Source organism: Gavialis gangeticus, unplaced genomic scaffold (genome assembly GCF_001723915.1).
Source record: "Gavialis gangeticus isolate Ggan-Ray unplaced genomic scaffold, GavGan_comp1, whole genome shotgun sequence".
Taxonomy (NCBI): Eukaryota; Metazoa; Chordata; order Crocodylia; family Gavialidae; genus Gavialis; species Gavialis gangeticus.
The window spans coordinates 63,665,177-63,674,783 of record NW_017729025.1 but is presented as its reverse complement, the minus strand read 5'-3'; positions in this window follow the sequence as shown (position 1 = coordinate 63,674,783).

Sequence of the window (9,607 nt, the reverse complement as noted above, 5' to 3'; positions counted from 1 at the left end):
AGCCTGTCATCGTAAGGTCTGCTTTCCTGACCTCTGATCATGAGCGTGGCTCTTTTCTGGACTCTCTCAAGCTTCTCCATATCCTTTTTGAATTGTGGAGCCCAAAACTGGATGCAGCACTCCAGTTGCGGCCTCACCGAGGCCGAGTACAAGGGGAGAATGACATCCCGGGATTTGCTTGAGAAGCAAATAGGCCAGAAAGTCTTACTGTTTTATATTTTATTTTTTACAAAAAAAGTATGTTTTCAGTTGGGAACGGTGAATAAGGAAGTTAAAGAAGTAACATTCTTCAAGGTTTAAAAAATATTAATGCCAGAAATATAGTGGCTGCTACCACTAACATACTACTAACTGGTATGTTCACGTAATAGGGCAGAAACTGATAAAAAAAAACTTTTTATTTTCAAGCTACCAAGGACTTATTATTAACAGCAGTAAGTAAATATTTAGGTCTTGAATTTTCATTTGCGCTGGCCATGTCTACATAAGTCAATGACTGTGCAGTTATTACTGAGTAGTCATTTAATACTTATATAAATAAGTACTAAATGACTGCACGGTAACCTGAGTTACTGCACAGTAGCACTGACAAATGCCTTTTTTGTGACACTACTGCACAGTAGCCTAACACTAATACTGCGCGATTGAGGTGCATCGTGGTTGTTGCCATGCGATGCTACTGCACAGTAGTATCGGGCTACTGCGCAGTCGGCATCTTGTATAGATACAGCCACTAAGACTCTTTTTCATGAATAGTACTGTATAAAAAAGTCTACATGTAAAGGAGAATGAAACCCTTATAAATTAACAATAAACCCTTGAAGAATGCCTTCTTGGATCTGTGAAGTTTTCTACACTGGCATATTCTCGTTCTGTTCAGCACCAATTGCTCTGATAGACTCAAGGTCTGAATCACTTCTTTTACAGGTCCTTTGAGCATTTCAAATTAATTATTTTGCTAAAAATTCTCTAATTCATATAGAAATCATTTACTGTTTTTAGTAAAATGTTTACATAAAAAATTCTATTTATTTGGTATATAACGGTGAATTTTATGTGGGAACTGAGTTTTGAACCAGAGTTTTGTTCATCTCAGCATCATGTTGGGTTTTTTTTAATCACCTTACTCTGACTGCACTCAGATTTTACCTGAAGGTCCAAGCAGAACTAGTAAGTCAGTAGCTTTCAGATCTGCCAGCTCAATCAAAAATGGCAGAATTCCATCAATTACCATGCTTCTTTTCTACTCTTCTAGGTCATGGCTACATACTCAATATTTGTTTCTAAAGGGAAAATAGTATTGCCAAATAAATTACACCAGCATTCAGATAGTATTTGGACTATTGTATAGACACAGTGCAAACTTGCAGACTTGATTCTTGACTTAACTATGGTATATAGGGAAGAAGTGTAGCAGTCCATGATTCACCTCCCCACATGCTTCATGTTCTATCCACCTAGAAACAGAATATAAGTAAAACCCAGATCCTTTGGAGAGTTGGGTTCCCTGCATTGCTTACAGAATCAAAGAAAACAGCTGCCCCAGATTGTAGAGATGTTCAACCTGGTTGCTGTAGCTTTTATTTCAAAGGGCATGGTCAGCTGCATGTACCTACTGATGAGTTCCAGCTGAGTAGAGAAGTGGTACCTTTGGAAATAAAAAGCTGAAGCAAACAGCTAACTTCTTTATTCTCAGTTCAGCAACCTGCTACAAATTAAGTGGGCTACAAAGCATCCCAGATATGAGGGATCTAGGTTGTAATGTATCCTGCCTTTTAGCATCTGAAGTGAATGTCATCTACTCTAATAAGAGCATTTATGGTACAGTGGTACTGTGATTTATGGAGTGCCTCACAATCACAGTAGGTTTGCATGCATAATATTGTGCATCATGTCCCCAAGTCCCTGGAATACAAAACTTTCTCACAGGTTCATCAAAGAGTCTAAGAAGAATAGTATCTCTGCATCTTTTTATAAGAAGAACCAAGGAGACAAATTCCATTCCACTGCTAGCCATGGTTTTCCTGATGTATGTGTATCTACAAAGACAGCCAGAATCTGTGGTATCTGGCCCTTCACATGCTCTTTTAATTTCAAACATTAAAGTAATACTGAAGTCACAGCCCTTTATGGGATACAATTATTTACTCTAGTCCATTATATAGAACATATATAAAGTGTATATGTCAAGAAATGAAAGGCCTGCATCTGGAAATACATGAACAATAAGTGGCACAAACAAATATTCTAGAGTTTCAAAATAGTGTCTGTGTTACAAATAGTGTAGGTACTCTTAACTGTACTATTTCCCATCTATTTACCTTACCAATTTAGGAATAAATTTCCATTGGAGTGCCTGCAAGTTGTCTCTGTACTTATGAATACTGTTAAGAACTGTGTGTGTAACAATTGCACTTCCTAATTTACATTTACTGTGGTTCTCCACTAAATTCCTAACTAACTGTCACAAATTTCACATATAGGGGCAAAAATTCACAACATGGGTCCAGTTGTTTGCAGGGCAGATCCAGTCTGTAGGCCTGATCCAGCATGTAGGCCCAATCCAGCCAGGGCCCAATCTGGTGCATGGGGTCAAGGCTGAGGTCCAATCCAGCATGCAGGGCCTGCTTAGAACATGGCCTTAGCCTCCTGCACTAGATCAGGTCTCTGTTGCAGCCCTGGCCCCATGTGCTGAATTGGGCCCCATACAAGATTGTATCCATAGCCTCAGCGCCCCCCCCCTCCCCCCCACCTCCCCCGAGGCATGATTTCTGGCCTTCAGGGCTTGGACATTTGGTGGTAGAGAAGCAGTGGCAGTGTTTATCTCCACCACTTCCTGGCTGCCAAATTTCAAGACCCATAGGGGGGCCAATGGGCCAGATGACATGGCTCTGCAAGCCAGATCTGGCCCATGGGCTGGAGCTTGAATGCTGCTGATCTAATCCAACCACCTGCATAACACAGGACATAGAATTTACCCAAGTTTTCCTGTATTGAGACCAGTAACTAGTATTTGATGAAAACATGTTTCACAGAAATGAATCCAGCTTGGATTTGAAGACATCAAGACCAGTGCTATAGAAGTCTTTGTGTTTCCATGCACTGAGAAGGAGCTCATTAATGTTTAGCCTTACTTGGCCAGAGAGGATTAACAAGGGTGTCAAGCTCTTAGCTAAGTCCATCTCCCGTACTGACAAGTTGCTACAAACTTATTCCTAATAATAGCACCACTCTGAGAGGGATTTTGGCCAACTGATGACAACTCTGATCTATTGCCTTCAGCCATGCTTCTAACTCCTCAACCTCTATCTTTTCTCCCTTCTTTGTCTATACCAGTTGCTCAGATTTTTCATGTAACTATTAACGATTTGTTCAGTATGCACCTATTTACCTCTGATTAAAAGAAAAAAAACATTTTTAAAGATAAGACCATAAAGCAGTTTGAACTGTATTATATTGCACATTTGATTATTGTTAGTTTAACACTTTGAAAATGTAATTCCCTATAAAATGGCAAACATTATAACTTTATTCCAAGAAAAAATATATTAAAAATAAATTAATGTTCCAATTAAAATCAGTAAATTTAAAGATACAAATGTTACAGGGATATTGTAACTATTTCTAAACTAAGCATTAAAAGCCCAGAAAATACAGAATTATGGTCATACTCAAAACAAATCCAAAGATGTTAAGATGTGAAAATACATAGTTTAGTCTCAAAATGACCTTACTTCTCCCCTGTACTGCCCTAATGTCTGTATGATGAAAACTTTCTTTAGAATTGTTCTTAGATTAAACAGATTTTTTAAGAACACATTCAGTTTTTTTTAGATTCTCCCTCACCCTCCCTTCTTAGCATTACTATAGGATAGTTTTAAGAACATCAATGGCATCATAACCTTTATAACTATTAATTATGGAATTTGAGCAAAATACATGAAGTCACATAAAAAATTAGGATATTCACAAGATAATTTTCCAAAAGAGCATTATGCAGAGGCAATGGTTTTAATGAGATTCCAAGCTACAGCTGAAGAGTGCAAATCAGTCTTGAGCTCATCATTTACAGTTTCAATGCCTTTTTCAAGGCTAGACTCTGTAAGGTGGTGATATTATGTGCACACATTCTCGACATCAGTTCCTCCAGCCAGAATAATGCCTCAATAATCTGCTCTGAGGTTGGGTGGTGATGTAATTTCTAAAACAAGGCTTATGTGCACAGACTTGTGCCAACATCCACTTAAGCAAAGTCTTTGTCCAAGACTTCCCCTCTGGAGGACAGGTATTATGTTACTTCCCCCTCAGGGAATAGGAGAATTTGGGGCTGGAGAATATCTATCCATTGCATTTTTGACATGCTCAGAAGTGAAGTTGTATCAGGTAAATTTTCTCTTCCGGTTTTTAAATAATGTAAGATATCAAACCACAAAAAGTCTTTCTCTCCCTTAACTCCCATCCAAGGGTTTAATCAAAAATGCTCTAAGCTTAGTAGAGTTCTGATGCTTCTGTTACCTGTTCATTATGTGTACTGACTGAAGCCCAGCAACCTCTGTGTGGTTTGGTTTACTTCTGAAAAAGTGGAGCCATTTTTTATTTAATAGTAGGAAACAGAATGGAAATAGGATGTGCTTTGGTTTACCTACCACAAAGTAGAGCCATTTTTTGGTTTATTAGTAGCAAATAGGATGCAAAAATGTATTTCCAGTTGCTAAAATTGTGGCAAGAATCAAAGCAAGCCCCTTAGCTCTATTTGGATGCTGAGCATCCCTGCTAGCCCTAAATTGATCTGTGCTGCTCTTGACAATACCTTGTGAAAGGAAATACTTTAATAGTCTTTCCATGAGCACAACTCTGTATCTTCATATGCTAATATTATTATAAAAAAATACAAACCTTCCTGTGTTGTAGGCCATAAGATGGAAGATAAATGTGCTGATGTTTTTCACTTCAATCTTTCAGTTCAGTGGCTCACTAAAACCCACCCATGAGGACAGGTCACCTTGTGCAAACTGCTCTGACCAGCAAGACAGTTCTGTGCTTTGGCCTTTCTCTTCCTTGCAAGGTTGAACAACTAAAGGAAGGATGTAGCCCTACATTTTTAACAACTCATAAGGCCTAGGTCAGTGTTACAGCACCATTTGGGGAAGTCAGGCAGATGCAGAAGGAAGAGTTAAGGTATCCCAGTGGACAGTACTGGATCCAGGAAGAGGGCAAGGCCCCTGCCAGAGCTTCACATAAGCAGTGAGCTCTGAGCTCGCCAGATGATCAGGGTGGGGCCTGGCCTGAACCCCTGCTTTCACACAGCTCCAAAACCCAGGGGATGCTGCTGTTCACCCTTCCCCTCCCTCTTCCCACTGAATTCAGCAGCATGGGAAAGGAAGGGATGAGCAGTAGCCATACAAAAGAGGGGCTCTGGTCAAACTGTGTCCAGAACTCATGTGCAACAGCAAAATGGCAGTGTGACCATATCACTGCACCAGCCTTGCCAGTGGAAAAGAGATGGGTGGCTGGCATATATTTAAGGACTGCATTTATGTCAACCAGACTAGAAAAAGATTTAGATTTGTGTGCCAGCCAAATATGGTACAGCAGTGTCATGTTGGCTGACAGGGCCATCCTGGGGGGGAGGTGGAAATTGGGGTGACTCCTCTGGGCCCCATGCTTTGGGGGTCCCCGTAGAGCCAGGTGGAGTGGCCATGGCCCCTTCTGCAGGGCCTGCTAGTGCTGATGACTCTGCACTGCCGCCACCACCTTCGCATCGAGCCACTCACCAGCCACTCACCACCTCCCCTTGCTCCCCCAGGCCCCAAACCCTGCTAGGGTCATCTCTGCTGGCTGATGACTGAGGAAAGGAGAAGGGACAAGTATAAGAGGAAACTTTGAGTGGGGAGAAGGGACTGATTCCGATAAAATCAGAATCCCCCATAGCTAGACTTGGTATTGTAAACTGTACAATAATGCTATTCATACATCTACATTTTTCTGACTATGTTGTTCCAGAGGCCGAATGGCTTAATCAACAGTATCATTGCCATTTAATTAACATTTTATTGCATTACATACCAGTTGGTTTCTTTTGAGGGAGGGCCTGAGTTCTTATGAAGGGGGAAAGTATTTTGTTATCCAACTTCAGCAGCTGAGTGAAGTCAGATATTAACCTGTCTATAAATATAAATATAAATATAAACAGATTAAAATCTGGCTGTTGCTCCTCATCCTACTGTCTGGGAGTAAGGACAGAAGGGAAATGCAGGACAGGCACAGCATAATGCAGTGTGGAGCACTATATGTCCATGGATTTTTGAATGAGAACAGCAGTCAGAAATGTATAAGTCCCAAGAACAGACAATTAAACAAGTAAGATGTTGAAGAAGGAAAAAGAGTGGAGCTACGCCTACAACATGTACCTGTAACTATTTAATACCATCTTATAACGTGACAGACATGATAGTATTTAAAATAATGAATGGTTTAGTTAAGACAGATCTGTTGTTCCTCTTCTTCCAACCACATAATATTAAGTCACTCATTGAAATTGATTGGTAGGGAATTTAGAATTGATGGAAGGAGATACTATACTTCTTTACATGACATATAATTAATCTGTGAAATTTCATTTCTACAAGAAATTATTGAGTCAAATAGTTTAGTGGGATTGTAAAGGAATCTAAATATAGAACACCCAGCTGTGTTAAGATAGCAGGTTAGTTCAAAGCAATGGCAGTGGAAAGAAAACTCCATCCTTCATAAAGAAAGCGGCTGCCTGTTAATGGGCCAGAAGGAATTTCTCTGTCCTCTGTCCAAAACTGGTTCACACCATTTGCAGAATGCAAAGATAAAAGATGTTTGCTTTCTCTGAAGCCATCCCAAAAGGCAAGATTGCTAGACTGCCAGGGACACTAATAGGGAGTATAGGCTATATCACCTATCTTCCCTTATATTTTTCTCTAACACATTCTAAGAAACAAAGATGTGATCTGTCAGAAACAAATTATACCAATTACTTGACTTGCGATTGTGTAGCAGTATAAGAAATTATCTCAAATATGATTTTGTGGGTAACTGTAACAGGCTTCCCATATGCCATGTATAACATCTATATGGTTACCAAGATAAAGCTAACTATATTTCAATAAAGAAAACACTCATATTCCAGGCAAGTTGGGTAACAATATTTCAGAAGAATAACCCTTCTTTAATCATACACTTTGATGGAGGAATGTTCATGTGCACATCAGCAGTGCTCAATTCTTTCTAGAAGGACTGACATCTTAAACTACACTAAACAATGAATCACCTTGTCAAACAAAGTGCAAAATGGAAAACCTGTTACCAAACTCATCTGATATAATGACATTTACAACAACATGTTTGTGGTGATAAACCAACAATAATAATTATACTTCTTTTAGACTTGCTTTGTACTTTGAAAGTTTAATGCAATCATATGCTCTTTCTTCAGGAAAAAAATTACCAGAGCATTTATTTTCTACAACACCAAATTGTTTCAGTACTTAGATCCCAGTTAACACTAAACTGAATGCTCTCAATTTTAACAATTTCTTTATAATAAGCCAGAACTGGAATTGATAGCAATGTTTAAACATTTTCACACAAGGGTTAGTGTTCTTCCTTTAGAACAGAGGTTGGCAACACTTTTCAGCCGAGTTCCAAAACCCCCGGCAACCCAGACTTTGAAGATATTAGTGTGCCAGGGGTGGATGGCAAGGGAGTTATGAGAGGCCTGATCTTTGTCATGGTAGCACAGCCCCAGCCCCTTCCCTGCCATCCACCCGGAGACATGTGTGCAGCCACTGCCAGCAGTGAGTGGTACTGGGCCTCTGACCCCAGAGCAGGCCCTTGCCGTCTGCTGGGGTGCTCGGGCTACACGCAGCAGGCAGCCATGAGCCTGCAAACAGCTGCACTGGGGTCTGGAGCCCTAAGCCCACTCATTATTGGTGGCAGCTGCAAGCACACCCTGGGAACATGTCAGGGGAGGGGCTGGGGCACAGGATATGGAGAGAAGGGCTGGCCCCTTCCCCACTGCAGACCAGGATCTGGATACACACAAGGGCAGTGCAGACCCCACTGGGATGCCCCCAGGCCATGGCGGGGACAAGGGCCATGGCTGAGATCTGTGCTACTCCATGGCAGCAGCCCAGCTCCTGGCTCAGTGCAGCGGCAGCAAGAGCAGGGGTTGGGGCTGGCAGCATAGATTGGCCCAGCTCACTGGTGCTTGACCATGGGAAAAGGAGCCTCCTACGTCCACCCAGAGCAGCCACTGCCTGCAAGCAACCCCATAGCCTGTCCCCAGGAGATGTGGATGGAGGAAGCAGGGGCCAGAGCCACCCAAGCAAAGCACTCCTACGTGGGGTCGCTGCACTCATGCAGCTCACCCTGCCCTTTGCAGCTGGGCCCAGCGGGATAGGGATAGGGACGTACCCCCTTATTCCCCTACTCCTCCCCCTTTCTGACCCCCACGGGGATGCCAGGCTTTGTGGGCATGCAGCCCCTGACAGTGGAGCACAGCCCCAGCCCCTTCCCCAGAGTGGTCCATGAGGTGTGCATGGCAATGAGCCAGGCCAAGTCTTCAGGCCCTGGTGCAGCTGTTTCCAGACTGGTGGCTGCCTGTCACATCCAGCCAGGTTCAGGGCAGCTGCTGCTGGCCACAGAGCCTCGGCTGCTTGCAGCAAGCCTTGCAGCCTCCCTGCTACCTGCTGTGAGCAGGCTGGGCTCTGTGCCTGGTAGCAGCTGCCCAGAGCCCCACTGGATGTGGCATGCCAAGTAAAATGGCCTTGTGGGCCATGGTCTGGCATGCATGCCAGGGGTTGCTGACCCCTGCTTTAGAATGAGTTGAATTACAGAAATAGGAATTTGCTTATCAGTTTTCAATAAGATCAACAGCAATTTTCTTTTTGGACCTTTCTCCTCACAACATTACACTTACAAAAATTCCCTGTACTATTTGCTCAAAATTAGACCAATCCAAAAACTGATGTGAGTAAACTTTGTGTTGCTCTGTACGCAATACTCCAGGCAGTACTATATTATATACTCATAAGGATCACTAAACAAGAACAAAGTAATTTTGGAAATGTCCCTGCACTCCAGTTAACTATAAAAAAATGTTCCTAGCTCATTACCACCTTCCACCATCTTAATAAGTATCTAAGAGTAAAATCAGGATTCATTGATCTGGGGTGGGATTTCACTCAAGTCTCCTAAAGAATAAGTGATCTCAAAGTTTTTACAGGCATTACTGTTGTGACATTTACAGAGAACATTTACAAGAACAGATCTTGTGCTGGAAACAAGCTGGCCCCTCTTAGCTTCTGGCATGGGGCGCATAAATTAGACTGGAAGAGTTAACCTGGGATAAGCTTTCCAGCTTCCCTGATGAACCACAGATGACAAGCCTTACTAGGAAGGAAAGCAAGTGCAAGCTAGGTGCTAAGGGAATATCATTTGGTAATGAATGGGTATGAGGTGCATTAGCATAGAGGTTTGGGGATCACATCCTAGAAGAGCAGAAAGTCACAGCAGAGGTTCATGTTCAGAAAGGGAGGAAGGAGGATCCAGGGAACTACAGACTAGTCAGCCTCAC